The sequence below is a fragment of the Pinus tabuliformis genome, chromosome 6 (assembly GCF_031772625.1).
Source record: "Pinus tabuliformis cultivar Carrire ecotype Pingquan chromosome 6, CPIR1, whole genome shotgun sequence".
In the NCBI taxonomy this organism is placed as follows: Eukaryota; Viridiplantae; Streptophyta; class Pinopsida; order Pinales; family Pinaceae; genus Pinus; species Pinus tabuliformis.
In genome coordinates, this window is record NC_142292.1 from 1,685,634,238 (window position 1) to 1,685,646,222 (window position 11,985).

An 11,985-nucleotide genomic window follows, 5' to 3' on the forward strand; every position below is an offset into this window, starting at 1 on the left:
GATGTTAACATTAATGAAAATAACACCAAACAAGGATAAATATTATTTTGGGGTCACAAGAGGAAAATATAGGTAGATCACTTGGTTGTAATCTGGATTGGTAAGAAGGTTGCAATCTCAATTGGTGAGGTAGGTCGTACAAAATTCCAGAAGGACAGGTCACAATGCACAAGTGCAATGGAGAATGAGTTACAAATGAAAAAGGGTTGCAAAAAAGAGGAGGTCACAAAAATCCCTAGCTCAAACAACTGCGAATTTGCGACTTGCGATTTTGAGGTTTTGGGAGATAATCAAGTTGCAATGGGAGGATATAGTATCATATCCAAGGGACGCGCGATTGTAATTTGTGACCAAATCACAAGTCATGAAGTCACATAACACAAAAAGTTACAGGGCTTGCAAAACTCTTTAGTGTGATTATGCGGCTAAGAGAAGGCTAAACCATTCATGACAGTACATGCGACCTAATCGCAAGTCTCAAGTTCCCTTGTTGTTGCCACAGGTGGGAAGGAAACTCTATAAGGATCACGACCTGTGACTTCAAAAACCTTGAGGCTTATATTTTATTGGAACTTCGAAGGGCGTGGACAGAAGGGAAAAACTGAGGACTGAGAAAAATAAAGGACACTCAGGCGAGTAGGTAAGGTTTAGCAATAACTCAACCGGGGCGAGTCAATTATTTTAATGGATTGAGGTGATGATATAGGTGACTCCATGGATGATGGATGGGACAAAGGTTCTGTTCATTGGGGAGAGTGATATATGGCCAGAGGACTGTGACAAATCACTCATGGTTAATCCAAGGGTATCGATGAGAGGAGTTGTGAGGGTATGAGAGGATGAGTTATGTGTAGGTAAGGTGTGAGGCACGAGCATAGCATAGGGAGTTTAAAGGTATAAGGAGAGGAAGGGATATGGATTTTAAGGGGAATATGCAGAAACATGTCACCTAGGGGCAACAAAAATGTCAAATTCATCAAAAATAATGATGACAGGGGAAATTTAGAAGCCACTTACCTATGGTGGTCGCAAGGTCGTTGGTGGGAGCTCTACTTCCTCAGCTTCAACGTACGAATGAAACAGAGGAGCAATTGTTATGTTTAAATAAAGGTGCGCACGTGTGGAGCGAGGGGTCACAAACGAAAGGCACACAGGTATTAGGTTGCATGCAATCATATTATGTGGGGTCACGTGGTTGGAGATGTGAAGTGACTAGGTCACATGCAACTTAGGATGAGGGTAGTCGCAAGATGAGGATGCATCATTTGCAAGGTTTCACTTCAAGAGAGATAGGTTGTGTGCAATTGGTTTAGGCGAGGTCATAACTTAGGAGGGGTCGTGAATGTTGCATGGTTGCTTCCATTGTGATCATGTGACCGAGCAACTTGAATATAAGTAATTGTAGCGAGTGAAGGTCGCATGAGAAGGAAGGTTGCAATGTTGTAGGGAATTGTGACCTTGTGATTTCAAGCAATAGAGACATCATAGCAAGGTCGTAAGTCGGAACATTAGGAATTAGTCTAAATTCTCTCAGTGCGACTAATGATCTAGAGGAAAACTCTAGTTTAGGTCTAGTAGGTTAGGATTTCCTTAAGTCCTATAGAATCCTGGAGACTTAAGAGAGCATGAAACCATATGATATCATAGACAAAGGTCAAAATTTTAGCATGTGGGGGGTCTTCGAAATTTTGAAATAGTTCAAATTTTGGGGTTGTTGTAACTGATACAACACCATGTTATGTATCACTAGAAATAAATCTACCTAGTTTATTGCTTATTTCCTTAAAAATGCCTTCTCCCCAACAAAGAAGAGGATATGTCCATCATGGGATTACAATCCAAAGACCAATGAGTCAGAAATAGACCTCTGGTGTCCATGAAATAAGGACCCAACTTATAGATTGTCTCTATCTTCTTGGTTTTCAAAGAGAAATACATAATACCCATTTCCACATTAGTAAATGTTGTGGGGGTCATGATTTACCCAATTGTCAGAGACCCGGTCTTCAACATCTTCACAACTTTGCCACACTAATGAACTTTCCCAATAACCCATGTTCCTTTAAGAGAACCACATTCTTTTTTGCCGAGGGGGAAAGCCCTGATCCATAGAAGGGTTTTCTTCTACCTTCTTCAAAAAATTATTTAGTTCACACATTGTGCTTGCATTAAATCACACAACCAACAAAACAATCCTAAAACTTTCACACAGTATGCTAGTAATCAATCCCATTGGCCAAACCACAAACAGTAAATGATGGGGCACAAAATAAGCCCAAGTGATATAATAGAAGTGAGGTGGTGTCATCTATTCTCAACATCCGAAATCATGTTGTGGATGAATTCATAGCATTCGACCATACTACCAAATGAAATTTTATCTTGATTGAAAGAGATAGTGCATGGAATCGATCAACGACATGACAGAGCTACAAACAGATGACTTGCCTTCAAACCTTAGGAACATGCATAATTCTCTTGCATATTTTGAAGATGAAGGGCTCGATAGTGGTGGCACCAGTGAGCTAAGGAACTTGCAATGACTAAGGAAACCCTAGCTACTAGAGAAGGTCACTACGGAGCACCATCACCATTGTTGAAGGCCTCCACTTTGAATAGAATCTAATTTTATCTTTGGGGTGTCGAGAACTTGGGAAAGTGACTTGTGTCTGGTTATAAGCAGCCTGGAACCAAAGTGTTTATTGCACCTAAAGGCGCATTCTATAACCCAATATGAAGGGGATGTGTAAGTTTGTCCATCCATCCAATACATAAAAATAAAAATAAAAATTAATGTCGACCTTCAGAACAAAAAAAGGAAAAAGCAAAAAGCAAAAAACAAAACAAAACAAAACTACAATACAATTATGTCATGCATTTAATATCTCTTTTATCATATATGTTGAATTGGAATAGATCATAAATTTACCTTCAACAAATTTTTTTACCACATTAAGATTCTGAATTAGGTAAAATTTTAAACATCTTTACTCTTTACTAAAACCAATACCATTTCTTAAATGAAAGTAAAATGTTAGAGCAACACAAAGAATCAAAAACCTTGTTCCATAATCTTTTAATATTTATTTTAATTAAATATTTGTAAAATGAATCTTTAAAAGGAAAACCATATCCTATGAATATATACAAAGTTGGGGGGTGGAGAGAGAGAAAGATAGAGAGAGAGAGAGAGATGAGGAGGAGATATTGAGGAAGGTGGGAGAGACAAGGTGAGAGAGGAAGGGAGAGAGCTAGGACATTATGAGAGAGAGAAGGAGAGAAGGGGAGGTAAGAAGAAATGCATAGAGAGAGGAAGGTGGAGAGAGAGAGGGAGTGATAAGGAAGATGAAGAGAGGAGAGCATAAGGGAAGACAAATCGAAAGAGGGAGAGAGGGAGTGAAGGTTAAGAGAGAGAGTGGGAGAGGAAGAGGTAGGGAGAGATAGATAGATACAAAGAAAGAGTGTGTATGTTTTGGGGGTGATATAGAGAGACAAAGGAGAGAAAGGGGGAGATAGAGATATATATAGAAGGTGAAGAGAGGGAAGAAGAGAGAGATATATGGATATCGAGAGAGAAAGTGTGTGTGTATTTGAGGGGTTGAGATAGAGAAATAAAGAAGGAGATATATATTTATATGGGGGGGGAAGCAAATTTCTTGCACTAGATGCATTAATTTTAGTGTACCTGGTGATTTCTAATCCTATTTTATTGCTTGTGCTGGAGATAAACTAAATGAGAGGGGAGAGGAGATAAGGGTAATAGAGAGAGAGATGGAGACATAAAGATGGAGGGACGAGAGAGGGGGAGAGATAAGGAGAGAGGGAGGGAGATCGTGATAGGGTTGGGGGGGCAAAGATGCAAGGGGAGATGCAAAGGGACCAAGTTGCATGAAACTTAAGATGAGGGTAGTCGCAATATGAGGATGCACCAGTCGTGCTTCAGGAGAGGTAGGTTGTGTGAAATTGGTTTAGGTGAGGTCGCAAATTAGGAGGGGTCATGAATGTTGGATGGTTGATTCCATTGCGATCATGTGACCGAGCGACTTGAAGACAAGTAATTGTAGCGAGTGAAGGTCGCATGAGAAGGAAGGTTGGAAAGTCGTAGTGGAAATTATCATAGGGAATTGTGACCTAGCAATTTCAAGCAATAGAGGCATCAGTGTAAGGTCACAAGTCACAACATTAGGAATTAGTTTGAAGTCTCTCAGTGCGACTAATGATCTAGAGGAAAACTCTAGTTTAGGTCTAGTAGGTTAGGATTTCCTTAAGTCCCAAATAAACCTAGAGACTTAAGAGAGCATGAAACCCTATGATGTTGTATACAAAGGTCTAAAGTTTAGCATGGGGTGGGGTCTCAAAAATTTTGGAATGTGTCGAATTTTGGGATTGGTGTAGCCACTACAACACCATGTTCTGTATCTCTAGAAATAAATCTGCCTAGTTTATTGCCTATTTCCTTAAAAATTCCTTCACCCCAACAAAGAAGAGGAATAAAAGGAAATGTGATCCACACAAAATCACAGGAGATTTCCATCATGGGATTAAAATCCAAAGACTAATGAGTGAGAAACAGGCCTCTAGTTTCCATGATATAGGGACCCAACTTATAGATATGGTCTCTATCTTCCTGGTTTTCAAATAAAAATACATAATACCCATTTCCACAATAGTAAATGTTGTGGAGTTCATGATTTACCCAATTGTTAGAGAACCAATCTTCAACATCTTCATAACTTGGCCACACCAGTGAAATTTCCCAATAACCCATGATCCTTTAACAGAACAACATTCTTTCTTGCCGAGGGGGAAAGCCCCAAATCTATAGAAGGGTTTTCTTCTACCTTCTTCACAAATTTATTTGGGGCACACATTGTGCCTGCATTAAAACACACAACCAACAAAAAAATCCTAAGACTTTCACAAAGGACGCCAGTAATCAAGCTCGCTGGCTAAACCATGAGCAACAAATGATGGGGCACAAAACAAGCATAGATCAGATAATAGAAGTGAGGTGGTGGCGACTATTCTCAGATAATAGAAGTGAGGTGGTGGCGACTATGCTAAGTCTGAGAGAAACCTAGAGACTTAAGAGAGCATGAAACCTTAGGGGGGCGTCTCCAAAATTTTGAAATGGGTCAAATTTTGGGGTTGTTGTAGTTGCTACAACACCCTGTTTTGTATCGTTGGAAACAAATCTTCTTGGTTTATTTCTTATTTCCTTAAAAATGTCTTCACCCCAACAAAGAAGCGGGATGAAAGGAAATATGATCCACATAAAAGAAGAGAATATTTCCATCATGCCCTTAAGGTTGGCTCTTTCACGTTGGTCGGGTAGTATAGTCAGGGAAGGGAGGTTGGGTGATGATACCCTTGAGTCCTTGATTCATAACACCATCCGCGAGAGGGTAGTCCCACAAACAATGGTACAGACAATATGGGACGGGGCTAAGGAAGTGAATGAGGCACAACCATAAGGACATTTCTGATAGCCGATAACCTGTAGTCTACACAGGAGGATTGAGAGGGAGTGAATGAGGCACAACCATAAGGACATTTTTTAGATTTCTTGTAAAAAGTTGATGAAAAACCCTGTCACAACAATGGTTATTCTCTGCAACATATTTCAAAGGTTAACAAATTTAATAATGAAGAGAAACCGAGCCTCTCAGAACTTGCAGAATAGAGGACTAATCCCAAAACCCCTGTGGCTTCCTCAGAAAAAAAAAATTAATGGAAATTACGAGCCACAAATGTTCAAATCTCAAAAATAGTTTTACTCTAATGATTGCAGCTTCAACAAGGAAATAAAATCTTGTGGCCTGAAGAGAGATTTTAAATTTGATATACAACTTTCAAAGGGTTTGGCCCTAGATTTGTTGCAGGGACGGTGGATGGCACTGTTGGATATGTAGAAGAATGGCAACAAATAGCCAAGAGAGAACGCAAACAGGGGTTTAATGGCTGAGAGGGTAAAAAAAATAAAATAAAGAATCGAATTTGCACAATGAAACCCAAAAACTAGGCAACAAATCAAAGAAATCGAACAAATGGTAGCCCAGAAAACCCCAGAAATTCTAAACAAAATGTTAAATCCTTCTGCTTCAGATTTATTTGAAACCCTCAAAAAATTTTCCAGATATAAAACTTTTGAAAACCTTGGACTGTAAAATCTTTTGAATAGTATCCTTGCAAAATGATGTTGATGAACCCTAGAGATCCAGATCTTACCCTCCAGGGCCTAGATCTGGACTCTATACAGATTGCTTCCTCAGATCTGTAGCTGCAAGGCAACAAGAAACACCCAAACGATATATACAATGATGAAACTAAAACCCAGAAAAAACCCCAAGTTAGGAAACCAAAAACAATTTACAAATCTATCAAATTCGCACATAATTTTATTTTTTTTTTAATTTTAAGGGAGGTACTGAGCTCGAAACTCTTCATGCATCACCCATAAAAAATATCTTATGATAAGCCCGAGATCAAATTCAAGCTAGGCTATTCAGAAAACATTGATCGGGAGTTGGCTGGCTCAACCGAGAACTTCCCCGAACGCCCAATGATCTAAAAATCAGGACTTTCCTGCAAAACTCAATTCAGTCGTCAACAAAGAGGGAGAAAACGATAATAAAATTCAGATTTAATAGAGATACCTGCTATTATATTCAAAACCTAAATTATCATTCAAACCTCAATGACTAAGCCAGATACCTGTACTCAAATCACTCTTCAGAAAGCTATCATCAATGGCTAAAAAGAAATTTACGCATGAAAATGACACATCTTACAGTATTTCCACAAAGAGTAACACCAGCAGAAAGTTAACCCCAAAGTCTTTCTTTATTGCTCATAAAAAAATTACAAGAGAGCTTTTCGCTTAGTACACGATCCAAAGATCGAATCCTCTCAACTGACAACCGACCTCCTATTTAAAGATAAATCTTCCAACAGCTAGTTCGAGTGATCCTTGTCAAAGTAATCTCGACCATTGATGAGGATCAAAATTTATTTTAATCTCATCCGTCGAAATTTTTTTATTTTTTTTTTAACTGAAACGGTTGTTTATTTTATTGATATGTTAGAAACAGAAAGGGACTTTGCCGAGGCAGCCCTACTTACATGGTTGAAAACCTACTTTTGCTTCCTTTGGAAAGGAGCAGTTCACAAATGATGATAAAGAATTTCTCCGTTTACATTTAAGATTCCTTTGTTGAGAGTGTTGCCCAAGTTTGCCATATGATCTGCTTCCTTGTTGGAATTTCTGAGTATATGATAAAATTTGCATGAGTCAAAACTCTGTAGAACCATCTTCAATCTATCCAATATTTTGTTGAGCCCAACATTGTTGAAGTATTCCTCTCTGATTAGTTTTTTGATTAAAATTTCTGAGTCTCCGAAGACTTGAATATTTTTAGCGCTTTTCTCTCTTGCAATGTGGCAGGCCTTTAGCAGCCCCAGAATCTCCGCTTGGTTGTTTGTTTTCTCTCCGAGACCCCATGTAAAAGAAACAAAGGAGAGCCCTTCCGCAAAGTAGATGACCCCGCCAGCACCTGCTGCTCCAGGATTCCCTTTGGACGCTCCGTCAAAGAAAATGGTAGTTACATTTTGCGCCCTCCACCAGCTTTGAAAGATGTCATCAATCTCTCTTTTTCTCCATTCCAGGTTTGCTTTCAGGGGTGAGGTTCTATACTTTCGGGACAGCGGATCTATAGAAAGCCACCTTTTTTCTTCTGGCCTGAGCAGGGGGTCTTCTTTGATATATTGCTGCTGAGCCGCTTCCAACAGAAGGGCCTTAGCTTTTGCTACAACCTGATGCGGGGAATACTGCGTTTCTTTGAAAATCTGCTGATTTCTGGTTAACCACAGTTGCTAGCAAACAAATTTTGGCAACGCTATCCAATTCCTGCGCCAAAAGGACTTCGGGAGGATGCCTTTGGGGTAGCTAGCACACCAAGTCGCAAACAGCTCGGAGACAGAGATTTGCTGAGGGAGAGAGATCTGGAATTCATCGAGAAGAAGTCCCCACACCTTCTTGGCAAAGGCATAGTCAAGAAACAAGTGCTGGGCAGTTTCTAACTGACATCTACAAAGAGTGCATTTATGAGGCCCTTCAAACTTTCTTTTTGTCAGATTGTCCCCTGTCAATAACTTGTTGTGTACCAAGGTCCAAAAGAAAAAATTTATTTTTGGAAGCGCTAATGGCTCCCAAACCTGCTTCCAAAAGGCTGGAGTATGGTGGTTCATCCTATTTCCCTGAAGAGACTTATATCCCTCTGCTGAGGTATATATTCTGAACTTTCCCCATCCCCATCGATCCTTTTTGAATCTACTGTCTGGGGTGGCATCTTCTAACAGGTTCTCAAGCTAGATCTGTTGGTCCTTTAGGCGATCAGGGACTCCGTGGAAGTCCCATTTTAACCATTCTCCACGTTCGTCCCAGCTTGCCAGATCATATACTCTGTTAACTCCTACTCTTTCTAGCCAATTTCTGAGCTCTGTGATATCCTCTCTTTCCGCCAGCCGGTCTTTCCCCATAATTCGATCCTTCCACAATTGTGTGGACTTACCATTTCCGGGTATTCTGTACATGTGCTTTTTGAAGAATTCGCTACTCTTGCAACATAGCCTCCATACCTGCGAGCTGGCCGTTGTAGACTGTAGTTGCATTTTCCTTATCGCTTCTTTGTCTGAGTATTTTGATTGTAAAATTATGTTGATTGGATGTGAGGGGTCGCTTATTATTTTCCACAACAGTTTGCCGCCAAATGATTTGTTGATAAAGGAGGGGTCCCTAATTTGAAGACCACCCTCATCTATTGGCCTCTTGATCGTATCCCATTTAACTAAGTGCAACTTTTTTTCGTTTCCTTTCCCGCCTTGCCATAGGAAGTTCCTGATCAGGGTTGCTATCTGGTCCGTGACATATTTGGGGGCGAGGAGAAATGCTGATTGATATATGGGAAGAGCTGACAGCTGCGTTTTTATAAGAATGGATTTGCCTCCTTTTGTTAACCAATAACCACCCCAATTTGTGATTTTGGATTTAATTTTGCTGATTATATGAGTCCAAAAACATCTCTTGTTCACCCCAGAGGAAATGGGAAGACCAAGATATCTGAAGTTGTCCCACTTGGCCTGGCCTTTGAACCCGAGTATCCTCGAAATGTTGGTGATCTCTTGCTGTTCCGCGTTCCAACTGTAGATTTCACTTTTGCTCTCATTGATAAGAGCTCCAGTCACCCTGCAGTAACTTTTCAAAACATTGTCAAATGCTTTCGCTATTCTGGTGGAAACGCCTCCGAGGAGCAGAGAATCATCCGTGAAGAGGGCATGATTTAAGGGAGTTGATACATCAGAAAGTTTAAGACCCGGGAGGGAGCCGGTGGTTTTTTCAACTGCTAACTTCCTACTGAGAGAGTCTGCCATGAGAATATACAGGAAGGGAGAGAGAGGGCATCCCTGCCTAATGCCCCTTTGAGCTTGGAAGAAGTTGGTGGGACGTCCATTGACGAGAGGGGCAATCCATGGGGATTCTATGCATGCTTTGATACGCTGGACAAAGTGCTGAGAGAAACCAAAAGAAAGCAGGACTTTGCATAGAAACAAACGATTTACTCTATCGAATGCATTTTCCATATCGAGTTTGATCAACATACCTTTCTCGCCCCGTTGTTTGCTTGAATGGATGGTCTCCTGAACCTGAATGACATTGTCCATAATATATCTGCCTTCCACAAATCCGCCTTGGTTGCTGGAAATCAACTTTTTGAGCAAAGGCTTAAGTCGATTTGCTATGATCTTGGCTATGATTTTGTAAGAAGCATTACACAACGATATTGGCCTGAATCTTGCAAAGGTCTCTGGATTGGTTTCCTTTGGAATTAAAGCTAGGAAGGTGGATTTGATACCTCCTCCTATTTTAGCTTGTATCATAAAGCCTTTGATCATTTTGAGGAGGTCAGATTTGATAACTTCCCAATGTGATTGATAAAAATGGATAGAGAATCCATCGGGCCCAGGGGCCTTATCGGTCTCCATTGACCAGATCACTTGGATAACCTCCTCAGTTGTGATAGGTCTGCATAGGACTGTATTTTCTTCTTCATTGACAAGCTGGGGAATATTAGAAAGAAAGTCATTGGTTTCCTCTTCATCCGCTTGAATTCCAATATTGTATAAATTCCTAAAATGTGCTTCAGCAGCGGCTTTCACCTGATCAAACCCTTTGCAGACCTGTCCCTCCATGGTTTTAATTTCCGCTATATGGTTCCGGGATAGTCTAGCTCTGTATTGTTTGTGGAAATAAGAAGTATTCCGGTCCCCTGCCTTTAACCATAAACTTCTAGACTTTAATCTCCAGTACTCTTCTTCAGTTCGGAAGGCTTGATAGGTAGAGCGTTGTGTTTTGACTTCCTCATCCAGAAGCTCAACTGTAATATCTTTATTCTCCATTTCCATTTGCATTGAGTGCAGCCTCTGAACTGCCTCTTTTCTTTGGTTGGTTGGATTGGGTGCAGGCTTTTTAATCCACTCCTTCAGCGCATGTTTTGTTGCCTTCAGCTTCTGTTCCCAGATGTAGTTGGGGGAACCTATGATGGGTTTGTCCAATGCCGCTTTCACTGTCTCGATAAAACCCGGTTTCTCAATCCACAGAGCGCTGAATCAGAAGGGAATGGGACCCAAATCTTCTTCGTCCTCTAATAGCAGTTGTATTGGCTTATGGTCCGAAGTCAATTTGGGCAAAATTTTTGTGTTGGCGATCTTTTTGTTCAACAAGAGGCCGCTTTGGATCATAAATCTGTCTAGTCGGGCAGAGATTTGTTCCGACCCGACCCGGTTATTCGACCATGTATAGAGTCCATGTACTGGAGGGAAGTCTAAGAGATCCCAGTTCTGTACGATCTCCTCCACTGTGGCCAGCATGGGGTCTCTGGAACTGGAGCCTCCCCTCTTCTCTTTTGGCTTCAGAACTATATTTAAGTCTCCCGCAATGATAATATTGTTTGGAGACTGTTGTTCTAGGTAAGTTTCTAAAGAATACCAACATTCTCTTTTTTCTGCATAATTTACCGGAACATACAAATTGAAGAGAGAGACATTCAACTTACTAACTTTGTGCGTCAATTCTGTGTATATCCAGTGCTGAGTTTCATGGTATTTATTGAGCTGGAATGTGTTATCTGACCATAGAGTAGCCAATCCTCCGAAGGTTCCCCTTGCGCTAACTGCCTTGCCTGTATTTTTGTTCCATTTTAGCCTACTGGTATCAAGAAGGGAATGCCCTTCAATTTTGGTCTCTTGGAGCATGAGGATGTCTGTGGGTTCAGCTTTAAGAAGATCCTTAACTGCTTCTAGTTTTGCAGGGCTCCCCAATCCTCTACAATTCCAAGAGACAAATTTCATTATTTACCTGGTGGGGGGTGGGACCTCCCTTGGAAGGTCTCGGCCTGGTATTCCGCCCAATGGACATTTCTATGGTTGCTTGGCTCCCTTAGGTTTTAAGTCTCTCGGCCTCTTCTTCTCTCTTTTCTTTCCGGGATTTCCTGCCAGCTCTTTTGGTAGGATGCTCGTAGGCTTCATCTTCTGATGTTTCTGAACTTTCTATTGCTTTTTTCCTTGTTATTTCTGCATATGAAGGGTTGGGCGAGCTGCCCTGTGTGGCTTCGACCTGCTTTTCTTTCTCCCTTTCTTTACTTGGAGGGGTGCTTTCTACATGCACCAAGTTTTCATGCTCCAGATCTGTTGGGTTGATCTGTGCGCTTGATGTCCCTTGTACATTTGCTTCCTCTTATTGGATGGATTTGGAGCTGCTTGGCATCCCTATTTCCTCTTCTTGGATGGGATTTGAGCTGCTTATCATCCCTGTTGTTCTTCCTTTGCTAGGGCCTTTTTTTGGATTTGTTGTTTTCTGGACTAGAGTCCATTGTTCCTCTTTCTGTTTGTTTGTTTGCTCTTCTGCCTTCTTCTTACAATGCTTCGCAA